Source organism: Entelurus aequoreus, linkage group LG12 (assembly GCF_033978785.1).
Source record: "Entelurus aequoreus isolate RoL-2023_Sb linkage group LG12, RoL_Eaeq_v1.1, whole genome shotgun sequence".
Classification (NCBI taxonomy): domain Eukaryota; kingdom Metazoa; phylum Chordata; class Actinopteri; order Syngnathiformes; family Syngnathidae; genus Entelurus; species Entelurus aequoreus.
In genome coordinates this window covers 52,681,152-52,708,507 of record NC_084742.1, presented here as the reverse complement: position 1 = coordinate 52,708,507, position 27,356 = coordinate 52,681,152, and the positions used below count along the sequence as shown (strand labels likewise).

Below are 27,356 nucleotides of genomic sequence, written 5' to 3'. Positions count from 1 at the left end.
TGAGGTGCCAGTCCATGTAAAGATTTAAAAACAAACAGCAAGGTTTTAAAATCTATTCTAAAATGAACAGGGAGCCAGTGCAAACTCTCAATAATTGGGAAATTGAACTGAGTATTAGTACAAACCCCGTTTCCATATGAGTTGGGAAATTGTGTTAGATGTAAATATAAACTGAATACAATGATTTGCAAATCCTTTTCAACCCATATTCAATTGAATGCACTACAAAGACAAGATATTTGATGTTCAAACTCATAAACTTTTTTTTTTGTTGCAAGTAATAATTAACTTAGAATTTCATGGCTGCAACACGTGCCAAAGTAGTTGGGAAAGGGCATGTTCACCACTGTGTTACATGGCCTTTCCTTTTAACAACACTCAGTAAACGTTTGGGAACCGAGGAGACACATTTTATAAGCTTCTCAGGTGGAATTCTTTCCCATTCTTGCTTGATGTACAGCTTAAGTTGTTCAACTTGTGGTATTTTAGGCTTCATAATGCACCACACATTTTCAATGGGAGACAGGTCTGGACTACAGGCAGGCCAGTCTAGTACCCGCACTCTTTTACTATGAAGCCACGTTGATGTAACACGTGGCTTGGAATTGTCTTGCTGAAATAAGCAGGGGCATCCATGGTAACGTTGCTTGGATGGCAACATATGGTGCTCCAAAACCTGTATGTACCTTTCAGCATTAATGGTGCCTTCACAGATGTGTAAGTTACCCATGTCTTGGGCACTAATACACCCCCATACCTTCACAGATGCTGGCTTTTACACTTTGCACCTATATCAATCCGGATGGTTCTTTTCCTCTTTGGTCCGGACGACACGACGTCCACAGTTTCCAAAAACAATTTGAAATGTGGACTCGTCAGACCACAGAACACTTTTCCACTTTGTATCAGTCCATCTTAGATGAGCTCAGGCCCAGCGAAGCCGACGGCGTTTCTGGGTGTTGTTGATAAACGGTTTCGATGTAGCGACCAACTGTAGCTACTGATAGTGGGTTTCTGAAGTGTTCCTGAGCCCATGTGGTGATATCCTTTACACACTGATGTCGCTTGTTGATGTAGTACAGCCTGAGGGATCGAAGGTCACGGGCTTTCTTTGCAATAGCTGGTTGAGAAAGGGTTTTCTTAAACTGTTCAACAATTTGCTCATGCATTTGTTGACAAAGTGGTGACCCTCGCCCCATCCTTGTTTGTGAATGACTGAGCATTTCATGGAATCTACTTTTATACCCAATCATGGCACCCACCTGTTCCCAATTTGCCTGTTCACCTGTGGGATGTTCCAAATAAGTGTTTGATGAGCATTCCTCAACTTTATCAGTATTTATTTCCACCTTTCCCAACTTCTTTGTCACGTGTTGCTGGCATCAAATTCTAAAGTTAATGATTATTTGCAAAAAAAAAAAAATGTTTATCAGTTTGATCATCAAATATGTTGTCTTTGTAGTGCATTCAATTGAATATGGGTTGAAAATGATTTGCAAATCATTGTATTCCGTTCATATTTACATCTAACACAATTTCCCTACTCATATGGAAACGGGTATTGTACTTTGTTTGAGTACTTTCCATAATTTAATTCCACATACTGCTATGCTCAAAGTCTTAAGTGTTGAATGTGCATGCAAATATTTGATATTACATATTCCTCGAAGGTTATATTTATCGTCTTTTGTCGAGAAGAATTGTTGTACATTCCTGGGTAGCAGGTTATAAATTACTTTGTACATAATTTTAGCGGTTTGCAAATGCACCAAATCAATAAAAAGGATTTGTATGTTCTCTATATCCGGCAGCATGTATTATTCTAACCGCCTTCTTCTGTAACGCTGTTAGTGTATGCAGTGTGCTTTTGTAATCGTTTCCCCATATTTTTGCACAAGAACTTAGATATGGTAACACTAGTGAGCAGTAGAGAATATGAAGTGATTTTTGGTCCAGAAAGTATTTTGCTTTATTCATTCTAGAAATATTTTTTGCCACTTTGTTGTATTTTTTTTTTTACAAAACACAAAACCAGTGAAGTTGGTACGTTGTGTAAATGGTAAATAAAAACAGAATACAATGATTTGCAAATCCTTTTCAACGTATATTCAATTGAATAGACTGCAAAGACAAGATACTTAACGTTTGAACTGGAAAACTTAGTTGTTTTTTGCAAATATTAGCTCATTTGGAATTTGATGCTTGCAGCATGTTTAAAAAAAGCTGGCACAAGTGGCAAAAAAGACTGAGAAAGTAGAGGAATGCTCATCAAACACTTATTTGGAACATCCTACAGGTGAACAGGCTAATTGGGAACAGGTGGGTGCCATGATTAGGTATAAAAGCAGCTTCCATGAAATGCTCAGTCTTTAACAAACAAGGATGGGGCGAGGGTCACCACTTTGTCAACAAATGCATGAGCAAATTGTCCGACAGTTTAAGAACAACATTTGTCAATGAGCTATTGCAAGGAATTTAGGGATTTCACCATTTACTGTCCATAATATCATCAAAAGGTTCAGAGAATCCGGAGAAATCACTGCACGTAAGCAATGATATTACGGACCTTCGACCCCTCCGGCGGTACGGCATCAAAAACTGACATCAGTGTGTAAAGGATATCACCACATGGGCTCAGGAACACTTCAGAAAACCACTGTCAGTAACTACAGTTTGTGGCTACATCTGTAAGTGCAAGTTAAAACAAAGCGAAAGCCATTTATCAACAACACCCCAAAAACGCCGCCGGCTTCGCTGGGCCCGAGCTCATCTAAGATGGACTGATACAAAGTGGAAAAGTGTTCTGTGGTCTGACGAGTCCACATTTGAAATTGTTTTTTGAAACTGTGGACGTCGTGTCTTCCGGACCAAAGAGGAAAAGAACCATCCGGACTGTTATAGGCGCAAAGTTCAAAAGCCAGCATCTGTGATGGTATGGGGGTGTATTAGTGCCCAAGGCATGGGTAACTTACACGTCTGTGAAGGCACAATTAATGCTGAAAGGTTTTTGAAACAACATATGTTGCCATCCAAGCAACATCTTTTTCATGGACGCCCCTGCTTATTGCAGCAAGACAATGCCAGGCCACATTCTGCATGAGTTATTCAATTGAATATAAGTTGAAAAGGATTTGCAAATCATTGTATTCTGTTTTTAGTTACGATTTACACAACGTGCCAACTTCACTGGTTTTGGGTTTTGTATATGAGATCTCCAGTTAATTCTATCATCTATTATTGCACCCAAACATTTGGTTTGTTCTACTCTTTCAAAGCTTTCTCCGTTTATTTGCAATTGTTGTTTGACTTCACTTTTACGATCATTATTTTAGTATGGCATAGATAACACATGTATATATTGTGATGCAGCTACAGTGCCCAATGAAGACCCAGAGGATCGGAGACATTGTAAAGTAAGTGTTCATAAATTTATGCCCATACAAAAACTAAGTTCCTCAAAATAAAACATGCAGTTTTACTGGACGCTAACATGAATTTGTCAGGACATAATGCAATGTTTAAGTTGTATACAGGTATCACATTTAAATGTTGACTGTTTTTTTAAAAAATTCTTTTGCACATTCACTGCCTTACAGAAAGTCAGGAAATATAAAACTCTTTACTCTTTACAACATGCTGTCCTCTGAAGTCACTCTTGAAATACTTTTTTACATATTCTAGACCAGGGGTGTTCAAAGTGTGGCCCGAAAGCCATTTACGGCCCACAACCGATTTTGTATTGGCCGGTGGCACATTTTGAAGACAAAATAAACACATCCTGAAAATAAAATTCTACAGACAATACCCCATAAGGTTTTTTTTTCCCAAAGTTCTGCAAATGTATTTTAAAAAAAAAATCACATGTACATACACTTTGTTGATGCACCGTTGGCAGAAATTACAGCCTCAATTATTTTTGAATACAATGCAATCAATACGCTTGGCAAACCTATCTTTGGGCAGTTTCGCCCATTCCTCTTTGCAGCCCCTCCGAAGTTCCATCAGGTTAGACTGGAAGCGTTGGTTTTCATCCAACAACAACAAACGTTTCGAGGGTCAAGGTGAACGCATCGTTCTCTAATGTAAATCCTGCCATTGAAATATAAAAAAAATACCCACTTTAAAGACAGTTAACACTCGCCCGTGTCATCTGGAGCCCCTTGGCTAAATTAAGGGGCTTACTTGGAGGTCAATTAAATATTTGCAGAATTACTCCTAAATTAAATACCTTCTCCTAGAATTCAACATGGAATTTCTATGTCTATCCAAAACATGGCTTCACAACTACTCTTCGCCTGCTGAACTGACTATTCCTGGATGCACAATCCTCAGGAAGGACAGAGCAGAGGGAAAATTAGGTTTTCTGGTTTACGTGCCTAAAACTATTCAATGTATTCAGATTCAGTGGTCTTCAGATCTAGATTTTATAATTTAACATTGAACTGTCCCCGCAAATGTCTTTCACCCTTCTAGACATCTATTGGCCACCAAAATCGACTTAAAGCATTTTTCAGGAACACCTAGACCAGGGGTCACCAACCTTTTTGAAACCAAGAGCTACTTCTTGGGTACTGATTAATGCGAAGGTCTACCAGTTTGATACATACTTAAATAAATTGCCAGAAATAGCCAATTTGCTCAATTTACCTTTAACTCTATGTTATTATTAATAATTAATGATATTTACACTTAATTGAACGGTTTAAAAGAGGAGAAAACACGAAAAAAAATGACAATTAAATTTTGAAACATAGTTTATCTTTAATTTCGACTCTTTAAAATTCAAAATTCAACCGAAAAAAAGAAGAGAAAAACTAGCTAATTCGAATCTTTTTGAAAAAATTAAAAAAAGAATTTATGGAACATCAGTAGTAATTTTTCCTGATTAAGATTAATTTTTGAATTTTGATGACATGTTTTAAATAGGTTAAAATCCAATCTGCACCTTGTTAGAATATATAACAAATTGGACCAAGCTATATTTCCAACAAAGACAAATCATTATTTCTTCTAGATTTTCCAGAACAAAAATTAAAAAAAAAATTCAAAAGACTTTGAAATAAGATTTAAATTTGATTCTACAGATTTTCTAGATTTGCCAGAATAATTTTTTTTGAATTTTAATCATAAGTTTGAAGAAATATTTCACAAATATTCTTCGTGGAAAAAACAGAAGCTAAAATGAAGAATTAAATTAAAATGTATTTATTATTCTTCACAATAAAAAAAATAAATTTACTTGAACATTGATTTAAATTGTCAGGAAAGAAGAGGAAAGAATTTAAAAGGTAAAAAGGTATATGTGTTTAAAAATCCTAAAATCATTTTTAAGGTCGTGTTTTTTCTCTAAAATTGTCTTTCTGAAAGTTATAAGAAGCAAAGTAAAAAAATTAATGAATTTATTTAAACAAGTGAAGACCAAGTCTTTAAAATATTTTCTTGGATTTTCAAATTCTATTTGAGTTTTGTCTCTCTTAGAAATGTCGGGCAAAGCGTGACCAGCTTGCTAGTAAATAAATAAAATTAAAAAAATAGAGGCAGCTCACTGGTAAGTGCTGCTATTTGAGCTATTTTTAGAACAGGCCAGCGGGCTACTCATCTGGTCCTAACGGGCTACCTGGTGCCCGTTAGGACCAGATGAGTAGCCGCGTTGGTGACCCCCTGAGCTAGACCTTATGCCTGAACAATCTAGTCTTAATAAAGAGTCCTCTTGATGGGTGATTTTAACATAAACTATGAAGATAAAATTATGAGAAATGTCCTTGATTCCCCCCGAATTTTGCCTATCGTTCACAATCATTGAGAAAGACATGACAACGAATGTATTTTGATTTTAGCATAACAAAATATGACCTTGTACAACTTGTTAAAGGTCCAACAAGGGTAACTTCTACCACCCAAACCAAAACTGATCTGCTGTTTAGCAATAAACCAGGTAGGATAACATCTTTTAACATGCTCACTGGTCAATCTGATCATTACCTAGTACTTGTATCTAGAAAATTAAGTTCAGTTTATTTCGAACATGCATACAATACAATGTAACGCCTCACTTATTTCCAGTTGTTTCATTACAGCATGTCCGAAAAGAAGTAGGAAGAAGCAGAGCTTATTTAATCCTACTCCTTTTCATTCCATAGCAATTTTATTCCATTTCCTTGTTCTCTGTAACAGAACAGTGAATAAATAAATAATAAATGAATAATATACCATAGTAAGTAAACAAATATTAAATACATAAATAATCTGTATCTCAAAAGAAAAAGAAAAAGAAAAAAAGGGTTCAAGATGTTCATCATAATTCTTGTTCTGTGTACTTTGTGAACACTTGTAGTTTGAACAGTCTCTTAAACTGAATCATATTGGTGCTTTGTTTGATTTCTTTGGTTAATCCATTACATTATTTAATTCTACATACTGATATGCTAAAGGTTTTAAGTGTTGTACGAGCCTACAAATATTTTAAATTAGATTTTCCGTTAGGTTATATTTCTCCTCTTTTGTTGAGAAGAATTGTTGTACATTCTCGGGTAGCAGGTTATAGTTTGCTTTGTACATCATTTTAGCTGTTTGCAAATGCTCCAAATCATTGAATTTCAATATTTTTGTTTCAATAAATAAAGGGTTTGTATGTTCTCTATATCCAACATTATGTGTTATTCTAACTGATCTTTTTTGTAACACCGTTAGTGAATGAAGTGCACATTTGTAGTTGTTACAAAATTACAAAACAAAAGACAATTTAACCATAAAGTGGATATTTTAAAATTCCCAAAAATGAGCTTTACAATTTCAATGTTAAAAATAATTAAATCAACTTGGGTGAAACGGTGTCAGGAATTGATGTGGGGAATGATGTTCATCTGTACAATTAACTCAATATTAAAACAGTTTAAAAAAGAAACAAAACAAAGACGATTAAAAAACAAAACAAAAAAACTATTCTCCTATGGATAAACAAAAACAAAAATGCATGAAAAGAGATTTGGTCGTAAAAGCGGCATTAAAATCAAAAACAGTGCATAATAAGCGTAGGTATACCGACCCTCAGAAATATAATAACAAAAAAAAACTAAGAAATGCTAAAGCATCTTTAATAGAGATCAGTGTTTCCCATAGACTGCCAAGATACCTGTGGCGGTGGGGGCGTGGCTATGGGCGTGGTCACCATGACATCATCGAGCAATTTGCATAATTTACTACAATGATATGATTTTCTCTAAAAAGGCTAAAAAAATGTATACTTACTAATTAATAATAACAGTTTTGTTTTAAACTTCCATCCATCCATCCATCCATTTTACAATATAATTTAGGGCTGCAACTAACGATTAATTTGATAATTGATTAATCTGTCGATTATTACTTCGATTACTCGATTAATAATTGGATAAAAGAGACAAACTACATTTCTATCCTTTCCAGTATTTTATTGAAAAAAACCATCATACTGGCACCATGTTGTGGACATTAGGGGTGCAGCATACACCAATAATAACACAGAAATGTAACTCATCAGTTCACAACTGAATCAGATATTGTACACGTTTCTGTTGTGAATAATAAATGATTAATTTTAGGCTCCCTCTGAATAATAGCATGAAATATTCCAGCACCTTCATAGCGTTTAGTTATACTAAAGCGTCACTCAAATCTAAATATATTTATTTAGCTTTATCGGCCCGGCTACATTGATCCATTATGAAACCAACCTGAGATATTTCTGTCCGTTACGTTTATTTCGAAATTGGTAACCGTGCGTTTTCTCTCTCAAAACGGAGTCAAATGTGCCGGAGACACATTATCAGCCCCGCGTTGCAACAAAGGCATAACGTTAACGTTACTCACAAAAAAGCTGAACTCATGAATGCTTGTTGCCACTATGGACTTAAAAAGTTACGTACTGTGAGTTCTTCCCTTCATCCATGGCTCCAACATGTTTCTTCTTCAGGTGCTCCTGAAGCAATGTCGTACTTCTGTGCCATTTTGCAGGAAACGGTCTTCTTTGAAGTCTTTAAAGTAAAGTGTTCCCACACTTTTGACGACTTAAGTCGTACACTTTTCTCCATTGAAGCAATAACCTCAAGATGTTTCTCCGCTAAACTATCCGTACTGTTTTCCTGCGCCATTTTTAAAATGTTTCCAGCTAAGGAGACGGCGTGGTCACGTGACCTGCACATGACACATCATTGGCTAGTTTACCTCCACCTCATGAGACGTAGCCTCAGCGCCGCCCTGCGCTGTTTTGTACTGTTTTTGTACTTATTTTGATTATTGTTTCTCAGCTGTTTATAAATGTTGCAGTTTATAAATAAAGGTTTATAAAACAACAACAAAATAAAATTACCAAAAAAAAAAAAAAAAAAAGCCTCCGCGCATGCGCATAGCATAGTTTCAACGAATTGATGACTAAATTAATCGGCAACTATTTTGATAATCGATTTTAATCGATTTAATCGATTAGTTGTTGCAGCCCTAATATAATATACAACACTTTATGTACATATTTATATACAGATTTGAACAATAAGTTTTTCACTGAAATATATTTATTAATTGTGGTTCTTACAAAAAATATATCTTATAAAATATAAAAGCTAAAATGTATCTTAAAGCTCTGCCCCTTTAATTAGTGCATACTAAATAATTTAACTTTAGCCTACTACTACAACCATATTATTTACCAGCAACATAAAGTGAAACAGAGGCAGAGGTGTCCTGCCACAGTCAGTAACAAATAAACAGAAAACAGTAGTGGTCAAATACAAATAAGGCAACAAGAGAAGTATCCTACACTTCTCTTTTGTAAAGTAAATCTGAACAGCCTATATGGGCATCTACATCAACTATATGATTATATATATTATAAGCTGGACAGGACAAAAAAAATAATAATTTTTTTTTTTTTTTAATTTTATTTGTGGTGGACGTAATTCTTTTGTGGCGGGCCGCCACAAATAAATGAATGTGTGGGAAACACAGAAAATGTCCGATAACATCGGACTGCCGATATTATCGGCCAATAAATGCTTTAAAATGTGATATCTGAAATTATCGGTATCGGTTTCAAAAAGTAAAATGTATGCCTTTTTTTAAAACGCCGCAGTACGGAGTGGTACAGGACGTAGGGAGAAGTACAGAGCACCAATTAAGTCTTTGCTTGCCGGCCCAATCACATAATATCTACGGCTTTTCACACACACAAGTGAATGCAATGCATACTTGGTCAACAGCCATACAGGTCACACTAAAGGTGGCCGTATAAACAGCTTTAACACTGTTACAAATATGCGCCACACTGTGAACCCACACCAAACAAGAATGACAAACACATTTCGGGAGAACATCCGCACTGTAACACAACATAAACAAATACCCATAACCCCTTGCAGCACTAACTCTTCCAGGACGCTACAATATATATATGTGGTTAGAGTGTCCGCCCTGAGATTGGTAGGTTGTGAATTAAAACCCCGGCCGAGTCATACCAAAGACTAAAAAAATGGGACCCATTACCTCCCTGCTTGGCACTCCGCATCAAGGGTTGGAATTGGGGGTTAAATCACCAAAAATGACTCCCGGGCGCGGCCACTGCTGCTGCTCACTGCTCCCCTCACCTCCCAGGAGGTGAACAAGGGGCATGGGTCAAATGCAGAGGACAAATTTCACCACACCCTGTGTGTGTGTGTGTGTGACAATCATTGGTACTTTAACTTAACTTATTTTTAACTTGTATTATTATTACCAACCTCATACTAACAAACGGCACAATTCCAATGTATTTCTTGTAAAGTGTATACAAACGAGTATGGAACCTCGACAAATAAGATGCCAAAAACCAACCACTTTCATGTGGTATTGGACAGAAAGAAGGACTGTGCACACACTTTCAATGAGTCTGCGCTTCCCCGGGACACACAACAACACTTCCTCATTCGCCGCCAATCATCTTTCAGGCTAACATGGGAAAAACTGACATCAAATCCAAACCATACAAACATAAAACATTAACACCAGCTGGTCGTTACAGTATGATTTGATATACAGTATATGTAAGGGTGTAACGGTACACAAAAATGTTGGTTTGGTACATACCTCGGTTTAGAGGTCACAGTTCGGTTCATTTTCGAAAAAAACAAAATATATATTTTCTGGTTATTTATTTACCAACGTTTGTAAACAATGGCTTTATCCTTTTAACATAACAATAACATACATATACACTAGGGGTGTAACGGTACGTGTGTTTGTATTGAACCGTTTCGGTACGGGGGCTTCGGTTTGGTTCGGAGGTGTACCGAATGAGTTTCCACACAAACATATTAAGTAGCCGCCTAAGCTAAAGTCTTAACAAGCTGCTCCGCTTCTTCTGCCTCTGTCTCTGTCAGTACTCTACACAGCACCCAGCATTGTCCCACCCACACAACCATCTGATTGGTTACACACAGAGCGGTAACAGCCAATCAGCAGTGCGTATTCAGAGCGGTAACAGCCAATCAGCAGTGAGTATTCAGAGCGCATGGAGTCAGTGCTTCTGCGGTGGGGTTAGCAGATAGGTGTTTAGCAGGAAAGCATCAGGCAGCGGACTCTCCCCAAACTATAATAAACACCTCCCAGTCAAATACTAGTGACATCACTATGAGCCCGTTGACCTTCTAGAAACAAACGGCAGCTCAGCTCACTCGCAGTCCTTGAGGTGAAGGCTAATTCGCTTTTAGCGTAACGTTAGCTCATTTTGCGGTGTGTGTGTGTGTGTGTTACGGACAGCAAAGCCCTGTCTGTCTGTTATTTCACTTGACCTTTTTCTGTGTTGATTGAGCTGTGTTGAAGCAGCAAAAAAGGACATTATGTTAAATGAAGAGTTTCTGTCTCTGATAGTTGATATAATAATTAGGGCTGGGCAACGATTAAACATTTTAATCATAGTTAATCGCACTATTTCTCTGATTAATCACGATTAACTGCATTGTATATGTAAAACCCAATAATGAATTAGTAGTGTAGTGCACCTTTATTGGAATATTCTCCCATATGAACAAAAGTGCCAAAACATTTGTTGTGCAAACACAATTTAAATCAGTACTTGTTAAACAGTAGCAGTTAAATAGCATATTTTATAAAAATCAACTCAAATAATGCCAATACAAACATTTAAGTTTATTGCCACTGCCAGGGTATTTAAGTTATCCTGTTTGTTATGGAAAATAAATATAATCTACATACAAATCCCTGAGCCACAATCATAACATCTGAACAGGCAATTTCTGAGGTAACAGCAGAAACATTTTCCTCTAATTTTCCTTTCCATACTGCCTCTCCTCTGTTTTCATTATAGACAGAACATGTGAATGCAGCACCCACCTTTCATCAATATAATGCACTGTAACTCCGAGGTAATTATGCTTACCGATTGATGTCCAGTAGTCCCCACTGAGAGCAACTACAGCTGCACGTTGTAAAGTTGTCACTTTTACAGTCCTCTCCTTTTCATACAACTCGTGTATTCTTGGTGCGTCTTGATGGCGGCTCATACGTGCTGTCACTTGTTGCGATGGCGGGCGTCTTCCACAACACTAATGGGCCTACAGTCTGTAACTATCCACTTCGCTATGGCATTTGTTAGCTTCTCTTGCTCTAGTTTATCTATATTTCTCCCGCACGCTGCATTTAACGTAGTCTGCCGAAGCCTGGCTCCACTTTCTGCTTTGTTGAATGGTTTGCTCGCATCAACAGTGTGCTTTGCGTTAAGGTGATATTTTAGACTGGAAGTACTCCTGTGATAAGAAAATTCAGCTTGGCAAACAACTTTGCTTCTGTCAATTCCGCCGCCTAGAAGTACTTTATAATGAAAATGACCCTGTAAAAGTTCTGTTGAGCTACTCTTCTTCTCCATGCTTGTTTTGTTTTCTTCCGCGTTCTCCTTCCTTTTCCGCAGGAGCCAGCAATAGGCGTTAACAAAATAAAAGCATGTAAAAAAAACATGCAATAACGCGCAATAAAAGATTTGTCGGCGTTAATAGATTGATGGGTTAACTCAAAATTAACGCATTAACTTGCCCACCCCTAATAATAATGTAACTGCATCATTAAGCCTACATGAACTCCATGGTGTTCAGGGATGAATAGTCTCTCCTTTTGCTATTGTACTATTTTTTCAGCTATAGCTACATTAAAGGCCTACTGAAATGATTTTTTTTTATTTAAACGGGGATAGCAGATCTATTCTATGTGTCATACTTGATCATTTCGCGATATTGCCATATTTTTGCTGAAAGGATTTAGTATAGAACAACGACGATAAAGATTGCAACTTTTGGTATCTGATAAAAAAAAGGCTTGCCCCTACCGGAAGTAGCGTGACGTAGTCAATTGAACATATACGCAATGTTCCCTATTGTTTACAATGATGGCCGCATGAAGTGAGAGAGATTCGGACCGAGAAAGCGACAATTTCCCCATTAATTTGAGCGAGGATGAAAGATTTGTGGATGAGTAAAGTGCAAGTGAAGGACTAGTGGGGAGTTGAAGCTATTCAGATAGGGAAGATGCTGTGAGAGCCGGGGGTGACCTGATATTCAGCTGGGAATGACTACAACAGTAAATAAACACAAGACATATATATACTCTATTAGCCACAACACAACCAGGCTTATATTTAACATGCCACAAATTAATCCTGCATAAAAACACCTGCGTGTTTGTTATGCTAGCTCCTAGCTCCTCTGCTAGCTCCTAGCTCCATAGAACACGCCAATACAATTCAAACACCTGATCAACACACACAATCACTCAGCCCAAAAGACCGTTCACCTAACCCAAGGTTCATAAAGCTTATATATTTTTAAAAAGTTACGTACGTGACGCGCACGTACGGTACGGTACGTGTTATGCTAGCTCCTAGCTCCTATGCTAGCTCCTAGCTCCATAGAACACACCAATACAATTCAAACACCTGATCAACACACACAATCACTCAGCCCAAAAGACCGTTCACCTAACCCTAGGTTCATAAAGCTTATATATTTTTAAAAAGTTACGTACGTGACGCGCACGTACGGTACGGTACGTGTTATGCTAGCTCCTAGCTCCTATGCTAGCTCCTAGCTCCATAGAACACGCCAATACAATTCAAACACCTGATCAACACACACAATCACTCAGCCCAAAAGACCGTTCACCTAACCCAAGGTTCATAAAGCTTATATATTTTTAAAAAGTTACGTACATACGCAAAAAAAAGTTGTGCACATACGGTCAAGCGATCAAATGTTTAGAAGCCAAAGCTGCATACTCACAGTAGCACGTCTGCGTCTTTGTCATCCAAATCAAAGTAATCCTGGTAAGAGTCTGTGTGGTCCCAGTTCTCTACAGGCGTTTGTGTATCGAAGTCAAAAGTCCTCCTGGTTAGAATCTCTGTTATCCGAGTTCTTCCATCTTGACTGCATCTTTCGGGAATGTAAACAAAGAAGCGCCGGCTGTGTACTGTTGTGGCTGACTACGTTCGAAAAATACGTCCATTTCGCACCGACAACTTTCTTCTTTGCTTGCTCAGCTTCCTTCTTCATAATGCAATGAACATGATTGAAACAGATTCACGAACACAGATGTCCAGAATACTGTGGAATTATGAAATGAAAACAGAGCTTTTTCGTATTGGCTTCAATGTGGAAGGCATACCCGTGTTCGCCGGTCTACGTCACGCGCATACGTCATCCTCAGAGGCGTTTCGAACCGGAAGTTTAGCGGCAAATTTAAAATGTCACTTTATAAGTTAACCCGGCCGTATTGGCATGTGTTATAATGTTAAGATTTCATCATTGATATATAAACTATCAGACTGCGTGGTCGGTAGTAGTGGGTTTCAGTAGGCCTTTAATCATTAGTAATGGAGCAGCCTAGTTTTGAATGGCAGGGTCCCTGCTATCACATGTTGATAAAAATATAACATTTACATAATAATCAACTACAGGCTTCCCAAATGCTGTAATAAATTAAGCATGATGAGTTGACTTGAAACTGTTTAATGTTGCACTTTTTATATGCAGAAGAAAAGTTTTGTCATTTTATTTAATCTGAGCAACAACTTGAGGCAGTTTAATGTTGATTAACGTGGTCAGAATTATTATAGTGTTCCCAATGTTAAAAGAATAAAGCCATTGTTTACAAATTTGGTAAATAAATAACCAAAAAAATTTGTATTTTGTTGTTTTCTTACTGTACCGAAAATGAACCGAACCGTGACCTCTAAATCGAGGTACGTATCAAACTGAAATTTTTCTGTACCGTTACACCCCTACTAACACCAGAAGAATATGCCACATTGGGCGGCGTGGCGAAGTTGGTAGAGTGGCCGTGCCAGCAATCGGAGGGTTGCTGGTTACTGGGGTTCGATCCCCACCTTCTACCATCCTAGTCACTTCCGTTGTGTCCTTGGGCAAGACACTTCACCCTTGCCCCTGATGGGTGGTGGTAGCGCCTTGCATGGCAGCTCCCGCCATCAGTGTGTGAATGTGTGTGTGAATGGATGAATGTGGAAATACTGTCAAAGCGCTTTGAGTACCTTGAAGGTAGAAAAGCGCTATACAAGTATAACCCATTTATTTATCATTATTTGTTGCTATTTTTTTTTTCATTTAAAAATAGCCATTAAAAGTCTCTGAACACTTGAAAAAGTCTGCGGGATGAGTTTGCTAAGTATAAAAATGCACCTGAAATTTTTGAATGAAAGAAACAGCTGTTCTAAACGTGTCCACTGGATGTCGCAATAGCAATTATTTGTATCTTTGTAGATCAGGGGTGGGCAATTAATTTTCACCGGGGGCCGCATAAGCAACCCGAGCACTGCTGGAGGGCCACACGACAATATTTCAATTAAATTTTGCTCAATATTATTTTTGATATACCGTAAGATAAATAATAATGATGATAATAATAATAATTAATAATAATAATAATAATTTAATTTAACCTAACTTAACTTTATACAAAAGCAGATTGCTTTTGATGGTCACTTTATCCTGCATTATCCAACATTTTTCCCCATCAGATTTGGACAACCATCTGTTGTTAAAAATAGTTTTTAATCATATTTATTTTATATTGTTTTTTATATTGGTTTTATATGTAATTGTTTTTTCTTTTTATTCAGTCATTGGTGGAGCTAAGGATAATATTTGAATATTGTTTGTAATATTGTTGTGCAGCACTTTGGAAACATTTTGTTGTTTAAATGTGCTATATAAATAAAGTGGATTGGATTGTCACACCTGCCAGCTTGTCCCAACACGCATTTACCTCTGTGAACAAGTCATTACCTGTGGTTGTCTCTTTAATTGACTGCATCAGAGCTCTCATCCAAAGTTAGCGAAAAACAGTCAATGTCTCCGGGCATTATCAGCGCAACAAAGTCCAATAAGCACTCCTTAATAAACTCTCCGTCAGAAAACGCCTTACTTTTTCTGGCGCTTTTGTGAGAAATGACGAAACTTGTCCTGACGGCTGCATCTCTGGGGGTGTGAAATATGGCACAAAGTCCTTGTTGGGTTTGCAGTTTTACCATCAACGCATCAGCCTCCCTTGCGCGCGCTTCATCAGACACATTCCGGTATTTTCCCTCGTGTTTCTTCGTGTAGTGGCGATTAAAATGATATTTAAACACAGCAAGCTGTGTACCACACATTAAGCACACGGCTTTACCATTAATTTATGTAAAGAAATACTTGGCAGTCCATGTCTTGTTGGAAACACGCCATTCCTCATCAACTTTTCTTTTTTTAGCGTCTCATCACTTGTCTCCATGCACCTTCACTCACAGGTTCCCTCCGGACATACGGCATAAATAACACATTTCAAAATAAAAGCAGCACAGTTGTATTGCGCGCACGACATAGATGTTTTTTAAACTTTATTTTGTAATTTGTAATTGCGCCGTTCAATTCACTCACAATCGCACACGCGCATACGTCCACACGGAAGTAATACAAATAACGCCTTTCAAAACAAAAGCAGCACCGTTGTATTGCACACTCGACATAGATACTTTTTTAAATTTATTTTGTAATTTATGATTGGCCTCACGCGGGCCGGACAGGGATGCGCAAAGGGCCGGATGCGGCCCGCGGGCCGTACAATGCCCAGGTCTGTTGTAGATGATGCTACATATGTGCAAAATAAACCACATGATGTTAGTACATCAGTCGAGGAAAATGATCAAACTACATAAATAACATACTGTAATTTGATTTTGATATCATCTTTTTATCTTGATAGATTGAAAATGAACACCAATGACTTGACTGATGAACATTATCACATAATTTACACAACGACAAATAAAGATAGAATACTATTAACCGCAAGATGTAAGTGTAAAAAAAAAAAGAAAAAAAGTTGTCTTCATTTTTAAGTTATCGTGCCGTGATTTTACCAGTCCGGCCCACTTGGGAATATATTTTTCTCCATGTGGCCCCCCCATCTAAAATGAGTTTGACACCCCTGATGTATACATTTTTTTAGCCTTTAAGAAAATCATATCAAAGAAAATTATGCAAATTAATTGATGATGTCATGTGACCACACCCATAACCACGCCCCTTCCACCAGAAGTATTTTGGCAGTCTCGGAGAAACCCTGTACATACAGCCATACATACACATACTGTATGTACATGAATACAAATACATTGGAGGCAGCCACCACAGTTGACATACTTCACACAATTCACAATTTCTTCGCGATTGTTGCTCCAAAACATGAAAAGATTTTGGCAAAATGAGTGTAATAAGTTATTTTTTTGGTCGTTCTGTGGATTTTTTTTTAACGTTTATTGCGCCGCCGGGTGCGTGTTAAGAGTGCTTGCTGGTCACGAACCACTGCAGGAATGTACACTATATTGCCAAAAGTATTTGGCCACCTGCCTTGACTCACATATGAACTTGAAGTGCCATCCCATGGAATTGTCCAAAATGTTTTGGTATCCTGGAGCATTCAAAGTTCCTTTCACTGGAACTAAGGGGCCAAGCCCAACTCCTGAAAAACAACCCCACACCACAATTCCTCCTCCACCAAATTTCACACTCGGCACAATGCAGTCCGAAATGTAGCGTTCTCCTGGCAACCTCCAAATCCAGACTCGTCCATCAGATTGCCAGATGGAAAAGTGTGATTCATCACTCCAGAGAAGGCGTCTCCACTAATCTAGAGTCCAGTGGCGACGTGCTTTACACCACTGCATCCCACACTTTGCATTGGACTTGGTGATGTATGGCTTACAGTGTTTCCCATAAACTGCCAAGATACCTGTGGCGGTGGGGGCGTGGTTATGGGCGTGGCCACCATGACATCATTGAGTAATTTGCATAATTTACTACAATATGATTTTCTCTAAAAAGGCTCAAAAAATGTATACTTACTAATTAATAATAACAGTTTTGTTTTAAACGTCCATCCATCCATCCATCCATCCATTTTACAATATAATTACAACACTTTATGTACATATTTATGTACAGATTTGAACAATAAGTTATTCACTGAAATATATTTATTAATTGTGGTTCTTACAAAAATTATATCTTATAAAATATAAAAGCTAAAATGTCTCTTAAAGCTCTGCCCCTTTAATTAGTGCATACTAAATAATTTAACTTTAGCCTACTACTACAACCATATTATTTACCAGCAACATAAAGTGAAACAGAGGCAGAGGTGTCCTGCCACAGTCAGTAACAAATAAACAGAAAACAGTAGTGGTCAAATACAAATAAGGCAACAAGAGAAGTATCCTACACTTCTCTTTTGTTAAGTAAATCTGAACAGCCTATATGGGCATCTACATCAACTATATGATTTGCCTGAGAAGCTGGACAGGACAAAAAAAAAAAAGTTTTCATTTTTTTATTTGTGGCGGACGTAATTCTTTCGTGGCGGGCCGCCACAAATAAATGAATGTGTGGGAAACACTGGCTTAGATGGTGATGTATGGCTTAGATGCAGCTGTTCGGCCATGGAAACCCATTCCATGAAGCTCTCTGCGTACTGTACGTGGGCTAATTGGAAGGTCACATGAAGTTTGGAGCTCTGTAGCAACTGACTGTGCAGAAAGTCTTTGCACTATGCGCTTCCGCATCCGCTGACCCCTCTCTGTCAGTTTACGTGGCCTACCACTGGTGGCTGAGTTGCTGTTGTTCCCCAACTCTTCACTTTTCTTATAATAAAGTTGACTTTGGAATATTTAGGAGCGAAGGAAATTTCACGACTGGATTTGTTGCACAGGTGGCATCCTATGACAGTTCCACGCTGGAAATCACAGAGCAGCCCATTCTTTCACAGATGTTTGAAGAAACAGTCTCCATGCCTAAATGCTTGATTTTATACACCGGGTCAAGTGATTAGGGCAGGGATGAGAGGCCTGGGGGCCATTTGCGGCCCGCAGGTAATTTTTTAACGGCCCCACGGCACGTTCTAAAAATATGATTAAAAAAAATAAAAAACATAAAAAGTGGTATAAAAGAGTAAACAGGTGACAATAAAATGTTGCTATGTTGACTCTAATAACACTAAGCTGTCATGCAGGCTGTTTCTTTCTTTAAAACATAATAATGAATCAAAAACAATGTTATTATTGACCTATTCAAGACTTCAATTAGGTCACATTAAATATTCCACTTTGAGATATTTTTTGGGGAAAATGTTGCATATTTTGTGTTTGCCATATAAAAAATTATGTTTTTTTTTTTTTTTTTAAAGAAGGGCCTAAAATGAACAAACAAGGAACATAATAAACAACAATACAAGTTATAATTGACGGGTAGATCTGAAGTCGATCTTGAGACTATTGTGTTAACAGTTTAAAAAAAAATTACCATCCATCCATCCATTTTCTACCGCTTATTCCCTTCGGGGTCGCTGGAGCCTATCTCAGCTACAATCGGGCGGAAGGCGAGGTACACCCTGGACAAGTCGCCACCTCATCACACTCACATTCACACACTAGGGCCAATTTAGTGTTGCCAATCAACCTATCCCCAGGTGCATGTCTTTGGAGGTGGGAGGAAGCCGGAGTACCCGGAGGGAACCCACGCAGTCACGGGAAGAACATGCAAACTCCACACAGAAAGATCCCGAGGCCGGGATTGAACTCACGACTACTCAGGACCTCCGTATTGTGAGGCAGACGCACTAACCCCTCTTCCACCATGCTGCCAAAAAATTACGATTTATTTTTTAACACTTTACTGAGCAGGACCCTTTTGGATCCCCAATAATTTTAGTGGGACTTTTTTTTTTTAAGTGTCATTGCTCAAAAAAAAAAAAAAAAATTATAATCAATGTTGTTATGAGTTATGTTATGAGCTCCAATTATTATATAATCTGAAATGTTCCACTTTAAAACTTTATTGGGGGAAAATATTTCATATTTTGTGTTTTTTCCATAAAAAAATGGGTTTTCTTTGACAAAAAGGGCATACAACTTAAATATAAAAAAACAAAAACATTATATTGACAGATATACCTAATGTTGATCTAGATATTTAAACTTTGAATAATAATAATAATAATAATACTAAATAATGACATTTTTTTATTTTTATCCCCGGTATCAAGCCTGAGTGGAGACCTAAATGTATATTTTTTATACATATATTGTATTGGTTTTTAAAATAAAAAATATCAAAATGGCCCCCGCTTGCTTTGATTTTTCAGTGTGCGGCCCTCAGTGGAAAAAGTTTGGACACCCCTGGATTAGGGCACCTGATTCTCATCATTTGGATGGGTGGCCAAATACTTTTGACAATATAGCGTAGCAGCAGAGTGCGTCTCATACGGTCGCAAAATTATACTTAAAAAAGAAGTATGTTTTATAGTAAGTTTATGAGCTGGAGTATGTTCAGAAATATATATATATATGTAATATTTTGGTTTATTTTGTCAAAAAAGTCAAAAACGTCAAAACGACAGCAATTGAACGCAGCCGCACATGTCCTTGTGGCAGTCATGGCGCCTGTTGTTTAGTTGGCCACCACTCTGCCTTATGTGACATTATACTGATACCTAGTGACCAGTCAGATTACAGTACTATCATCTAGGGCTGGGGGATATATCGATATACTCGATATATCGCGGGTTTGTCTCTGTGATATCGTGATATTCGAGTATACGTTCTCACGCAGTTGCTTTTAGCTGCGGGCATTACACTGCATGCGTTTCCCACTCTTTCTTGTCTCTCCATCTCACAGAGACATGAAAAAACAAGCGCACCTTCTTACATACGTCACGCGTGCAACGTCACACGCCCTCCCCGAGCAGAGTGGTAGCTACATGGGTAACATTTAGGGATGTCCCGATCCGATATTGATATCGGAAATCAGTCCGATATTACCCAAAAAAGTGAATATCGGATTTTATCGGACTGAATCTAAAAAGTCCGATATAAGCGCTCCGATATAAGCTGTCCATTTTCCGCTGCAGCACGTCTATAATAGGTGACTCTGGTTTGATCACACTCCAACACCGTAGGTAGCGGCAATGCCCCTTAATTAACGTTGGTGCCGGCCGCGGAAGAAGAGCGTCTCTGATCCAGCATGCACAGCCCACGTGATCACAACAACGACAACGCGTGTGCTTGCAACATGATGTCGGCTGTGTGGAAGTATTTTAACGTAAACTCGGACAAAGACGTTGCCGCTAAATGCAACATTTAGGTTCAATACAAGCAACCTCATCGCACATTTGAAAAAACACCACTAAAAAGAACATGAGGATTTTCACGAGAGCAGCAAGGCGAAGCAACAAACCTCTGGCTCGCTTCAGCAACCCACGCTGGCCGAAAGCTTTGCAAGACGGGACAAACTACCACGGGACAGCAAAAAGGCAATGGCCATAAATAGAAAAGATAGCCCAGTTTATTGTGCTTGATGACCAGCCCCTGTCGGTGGTGAGTAATGTCGGGTTTAAACGCTTAATGGAGCACCTCAAACCTCGCTACATTATTCCTAGCCGCCACTACATTGTAGACAAAACTATACCCCAGATGCACGAAGAGGTTAAAAAGTGTATAGCCGCACAGCATGCCGAAATGCTTATCTTCTTAAAAAAAAATCTCCACATTATGCTCGGACTGCAGAAAGTGGAGAAGGAGTAGTAAGGGTAGTCAGCACTGACTGATTATTATTTGTTTTATGCTCTTGTTATTAGAGTGATATGTTTATTGTGTTTACACTATTCTTCAGTGATGACTAAGAGTAATTACTACATTGTTTTGGGCACAGTCAGTCAGTGAAACCGGAGCTGTGAACTCTTAACTTAGAGCAGTTGGACAGTGGACAATATTATGTTGTTTTTGTCCCTGCCCACAGTTGTTTCCAACATATGCTGACAGTAAAAAAATAACTGAAGTGAACTTGAATTGTTTGCACTTTAAAACGTTTTTTTTTTTTTTTTAATTGGATTTATTTGGGTTATTTTTCAGGGTCTTCTAATTTATTTTTAATTTATTCTATTCAATTGTATAATTATGTTGGTATTAGTGGTTATTTTGCACTTTAAATATAACATTTTGTTTTTATTGGATTTGTTGAGGTAATACTCTTATGTTGAAGGTTAAAATTTATGTAACCAATTGGTTAATAATAAATGGGTCAGTTTTTCCTATACCTAATCTTGCTGACTATTGTTTTCTGTTTTAACACTACAACATCAGTAACAGTAACATCACTTTATCAAGCTTTTTCTAACATTCCACACAACAAAATAAGGAATAAATATATGTATGATTCGTGCCTATATCGTATCGTATTGATATCGGTATCGGCCAATACTCAAGGCTACAATATCGGTATCGTATTGGGAGTGAAAAAGTTGTATCGGGAGATCCCTAGTAACATTAGCTGTGATGCTAACGGTGCGTTGCGAGTGGTAATAGGAGAGAGAGAAGGTGCGAATCTGGTAACAAATGGAGGAAGAATTAATTCCCAAGAAAAACAGCACCGGTCCATCGTCTGGCGGCGGTTTGGCTTCAAGCGGGAATATGTTGAACAAGTATGCGGCAAAAGCGTTGCTACAAAAAGTAGCAGCACTGCTAATTTGTAGCATCATTTGAAAAGTCACCCGCTAGAGAATGAAGAGTGCTTGAAACTGAATGTCAACATCTCCGTTCGGTGCCACACCCACAAAATGCTGAAGCAACAATTTCCAGATAAAAACCGTATGAAAAAAAATCAACAACAGAAGGAGATAACGTCCGCAGGAACCTACCACAGAACGAAGGACATACACTATTTGATTTCCTATTATGCAGCTCATTTTTATTTGACAGTTATTGAAATATCTTGTGTGACATCATGCACAAAAGTGCACTTTATTTGTTTTTAACTATTGTAGTGGCGTTCTGTACAAAAAGTGCACTTTAATTTAGTGTTGTTTTGATGTCATCTTAGTGACATCATGCACAAAAGTGCACTAATAGCTTGTTTTAAAATGTCTCTGACAATCTTGCACTTTCTGTTTTGGAAATGACATGAATGTTTGTGCCACTGCTTAATAACTGTTTAATAATTACACTTTTGGTAAATTGACTTAGTTGTGATTTCCCTCTGCATGAAAGTTAAAAATGAGCATATATTAATGCAGTATGAACAAGAATGTTTAAATGTAGACACATAGAATCATCATACTGCTGTGATTATATGCATCAAGTGTTCATTCAAGGCTAAGGCATCGTGACATGGCCCAAAAATATCGAGATATTAAAAAAGGCCATATCGCCCAGCCCTACTATCATCACAATCTGTTTATTTCTCTCTTTAAAAAAAACAAACTGGACTGATAGTCAGTTGACAATGGGCAAAATCTAACGAATCAAATTGGACAAGGAAAAAAAAAAGTATTTATACAAAAACACAACTTAACGGTTCGAGTTGAGAGCAGCTCCTCTATTGAGCAAATACTGAAGCTCTCTAACAGAGTCTATGTGTCTCCACAGTCAGCATCCATGTTACTCCACATTAATGTTGTATGTAGGGCTGCGACAACTAATCGATTAAATTCGATTATAAAAATAGTTGGCGATTAATTTAGTCATCGATTCGTTGGATCGTAGAGGCTCCTTTTTTTTTTTTTAATAAACCTTTATTGATAAACTGCAACATTTACAAACAGCTGAGAAACAATAATCAAAATAAGTATGGTGCCAGTATGCTGGGTTTTTTCAATAAAATACTGGAAAAGATAGAAATGTAGTTTGTCTCTTTTATCCGATTATTAATCGATTAATCGAAGCAATATACGACAGATTAATCGATTATCAAATTAGTTGTTAGTTGCAGCCCTAGTTGTACGGTATACCTGTACGAGTATAGTATCGCGGTACTAATGAATCAAAAACGGTACTATACTCTGTTTGAAAAGTACCGGTTCGCCATATTTTTTTTTTTTTTACAGGCATGACGGCGCGTCGTCGTCACGTCGTGACATTGCTGGTTTTACGAGCAGAGGAGCATGTTTGGCAGCGCACAATCAGACCACAGAACTTTCCTCCAGAAGGTCATATCTTTGTCCATGTTAAAGTTAAAGTACCAATGATTGTCACACACACACACTAGGTGTGGCGAAAGTATTATCTGCATTTGACCCACCACCCTTGATCACCCCATGGGAGGTGAGGGGAGCAGTGGGCAGCAGCGGTGGCCGTGCCCGGGAATCATTTTTGGTGATTTAACCCCCAATTCCAACCCTTGATGCTAAGTGCCAAGCAGGGAGGTAATGGGTCCCATTTTTATAGTCTTTGGTATGACTCGGGGTTTAAACTCACAACCTACCGATCATGTGATGTCAGATGAAACACAAATTGAGCTGTTCGGCCACAATACCCAGCAATATGTTTGGAGGAGGGCAACACGGTGGGACAGGGGTTAGTGTATGTGCCTCACAATACGAAGGTCCTGAGTTCAATCACGGGCTCGGGATCTTTCTGTGTGGAGTTTGCACGTTCTCCCCGTGACTGTGTGGGTTCCCTCCGGGTACTCCGGCTTCCTCCCACCTCCAAAAACATGCACCTGGGCTTAGGTTGATTGGCAACACTAAATGGTCCCTAGTGTGTGAATGTGAGTGTGAATGTTGTCCGTCTATCTGTGTTGGCCATGCGATGAGGTGGAGTCTTGTCCAGGGTGTACGCAGCCTTCCCCCTGATTGCAGCTGAGATAGGCTCCAGCACCCCCCGCGACCCCGAAAGGGACAAGCGGTAGAAAATCGGAAGTCTAAGTTTCTAAGTCTAAAATGGATGGGTGGACTCCTCCCACCCCCACCAAGGACTGTTTTCACTGCTGGACTCTAGAAAGAAGTTCCGCAGCCTCCGAAGAAGAACCTCCAAGTTCTGTAACAGCTTCTTCCCTCAGGCCGTAAGACTCTTGAACGCATCATAATAATCCCCTCAATTCCCTCCAAAAATGGATTAACTCGCTGGAATATAAAGACAATATAACATACATCCATAAACATGGATGTATATGCAAAAGTGCAATATATTTATCTGTACAGTAATCTATTTATTTATATCTGCACCTTATTGCTTTTTTATCCTGCACTACCATGAGCTAATGCAACGAAATGTCGTTCTTATCTGTACTGTAAAGTTCAAATTTGAATGACAATAAAAAGGAAGTCTGAGTCTAAGTCTTTAGAGGAGAAAAGGTGAGGCCTTTAATCCCAGGAACACCATTCCTACCGTTAAGCATGGTGGTGGTAGTATTATGCTCTGGGCCTGAGTGTGAAGCAACTGGGATGAGAATCAGCACCTCCAAGTCCAAGTCCATGGTTCTCGCCCGGAAAAGGGTGGAGTGCCATCTCCGGGTTGCGGAGGAGACCCTGCCCTAAGCGGAGGAGTTCAAGTACCTCGGAGTCTTGTTCACGAGTGAGGGAAGAGTGGATCGCGAGATCGACAGGCGGATCTGTGCGGCGTCTTCAGTAATGCGGCCGCTGTATCGATCCGTTGTGGTGAAGAAGGAGCTGAGCCGGAAGGCAAAGCTCTCAATTTACAGGTCGATCTACGTTCCCATCCTCACCTATGGTCATGAGCTTTGGGTTATGACCGAAAGGACAAGATCACGGGTACAAGCGGCCGAAATGAGTTTCCTCCGCCGGGTGGCGGGGCTCTCCCTTAGCGATAGGGTGAGAAGCTCTGTCATCCGGGAGGAGCTCAAAGTAAAGCCGCTGCTCCTCCACATGGAGAGGAGCCAGATGAGGTGGTTCAGGCCGGTAGAAGGCCACGGGGAAGACCCAGGACACGTTGGGTAGACTATGTCTTCCGGCTGGCCTGGGGACGCCTCAGGATCCCCCGGGAAGAGCTGGACGAAATGGCTGGGGAGAGGGAAGTCTGGGCTTCCCTGCTTAGGCTGCTGCCCCCGCGACCCAACCTCGGATAAGCGGAAGAAGATGGATGGATGGCCTGTTTGGCTGCCAATGGAACTGGTGCTTTACAGAGAGTAAACGGAACAATGAAAAAGGAGGATTACCTCCAAATTCTTCAGGACAACCTAAAATCATCCGCCCGGAGGTTGGGTCTTGGGCGCGGTTGGGTGTTCCAACAGGACAATGACCCCAAACAGAGGTCAAAAGTGGTAAAGGAATGGCTAAATCAGGCTAGAATTAAGGTTTTGGAATGACATTCCCAAAGTCCTGACTTAAACGACCCAGCAGATTTGGTCACATTTTTAAAAGACCCATAATAAATTCATAAAAGAACCAAACTTCATGAATGTTTTTTTGTGACCAACAAGTATGTGCTCCAATCACTCTATCACAAAAAAAAAAGAGTTGTAGAAATTATTGGAAACTCAAAACATTATGTTCTTTACAAGTGTATGTAAACTTTTGACCACGACTGTAGATGACAATTTTAGATGGAAGGATGTAAAAAGTGCAAGACAAGTACACAAACAACCACTGCCTTTGCATTGTGTTATGATCCAAATATGTTGACTTTTCTGGGAGACTTTGTCGGTTAAGTTTACGGAAGAGGGGCGATGCTTGATTAGTAGAATACCAAGACGCAGAAAACAGAGATTATATGACCGACTATAGAGCAGTCAGTGCGTTATTTGAACAATAAACATGATAAAGGCGCAAGTATGGCGGTCGATTAAATATCCAGTCCGCCTAAAGTTTATTGATGAGTGTTTTACATATAAATAACACCCCCAAACACGCGGAGCAATTCAAAGTTACGGAAAATGGGTCTTACTTACAAGAAACCCGAAGGATGTCCAGGCTCGGTACGGTCAACGCCGATCATCACAGAGAGAAGGCGACGCCGAGAAAAACACACAAGAGGAACATTTGCCTTCCTTTTCTCCTCATTGTGGAACCACAGCGACGGGCGGCCATGACAGTCCATCCGGGCACTCTCGCTGCTCTCGAAGTCGAAGTCAAAAAACGCGTAAATACGTGATAAGTGTCCAAAACAAGAACGAATCTTCACATTGCTGCTTTTCCCTGAAATTAAAAAAAAAGAAAAAAAAGAAGATCACTCTTGACTGGAGATAAGTTCCGTCGAGAGTTCCGGAGTGTTTATGGCGCATGCGTCATACGTCATTGATGAGCCTGTGTGTGGTTGATGTAGAAGAAGCAATGGCGGATCGACGCCATTACTTTTTTATGTTGTTGTTTTTTTTAATTTTATTTTATAAACCTTTATTTATAATATGCAACTAACCATCCAACCATTTCCTACCGCTTGTCCCCTTCATTTACATGTAGTCAAGAAATAATAATAATCAAAACAAGCACAGTAACAGTACAAAACAAGTACAGAAACAGTACAAAACCGCACCAGGGGGTTGTAAATTCAATAAAGTAACTAAAATAGAATGCAATATATATATATATATATATATATATTAGGGGTGTGGGAAAAAAACGATTCGAATTCGAATCGCGATTCTCACGTTGTGCGATTCAGAATCGATTCCCATTTTTAAAAAATCAATTTAAAAAAAAAAAAAAAGTATTATTATATTTTATTTTAAATTAATAAATCCAACAAAACAATACACAGCAATACCATAACAATGCAATCAAATTCCAAAACCAAACCCGACCCTGCAATAAACAGAGCAATTGAGAGGAGACAAAAGTTTGGGGTCACATTGAAATGTCCTTTTTTTTTTAAGGAAAAGCACTGTACTTTTCAATGAAGATAACTTTAAACTAGTCTTAACTTTAAAGAAATACACTCTATACATTGCTAATGTGGTAAATGACTATTCTAGCTGCAAATGTCTGGTTTTTGGTGCAATATCTACATAGGTGTATAGAGGCCCATTTCCAGCAATTATCACTCCAGTGTTCTAATGGTACAATGT

The 27,356-nt window shown here is 38.7% G+C and overlaps 1 protein-coding gene across 1 annotated transcript in view; it reads right to left on the bottom strand.

Moving 5' to 3' along the window:
- Window positions 1-26,611, bottom strand: part of LOC133662332 (uncharacterized) — a 32,703-nt gene extending 6,092 nt beyond the window's left edge. The window contains exon 1 of the mRNA XM_062066240.1: window positions 26,241-26,611. The gene's annotated coding sequence lies outside the window, so the exon portion shown is untranslated. The remainder of the gene's footprint in view (window positions 1-26,240) is intronic.
- Window positions 26,612-27,356: the final 745 nt, after the last annotated feature.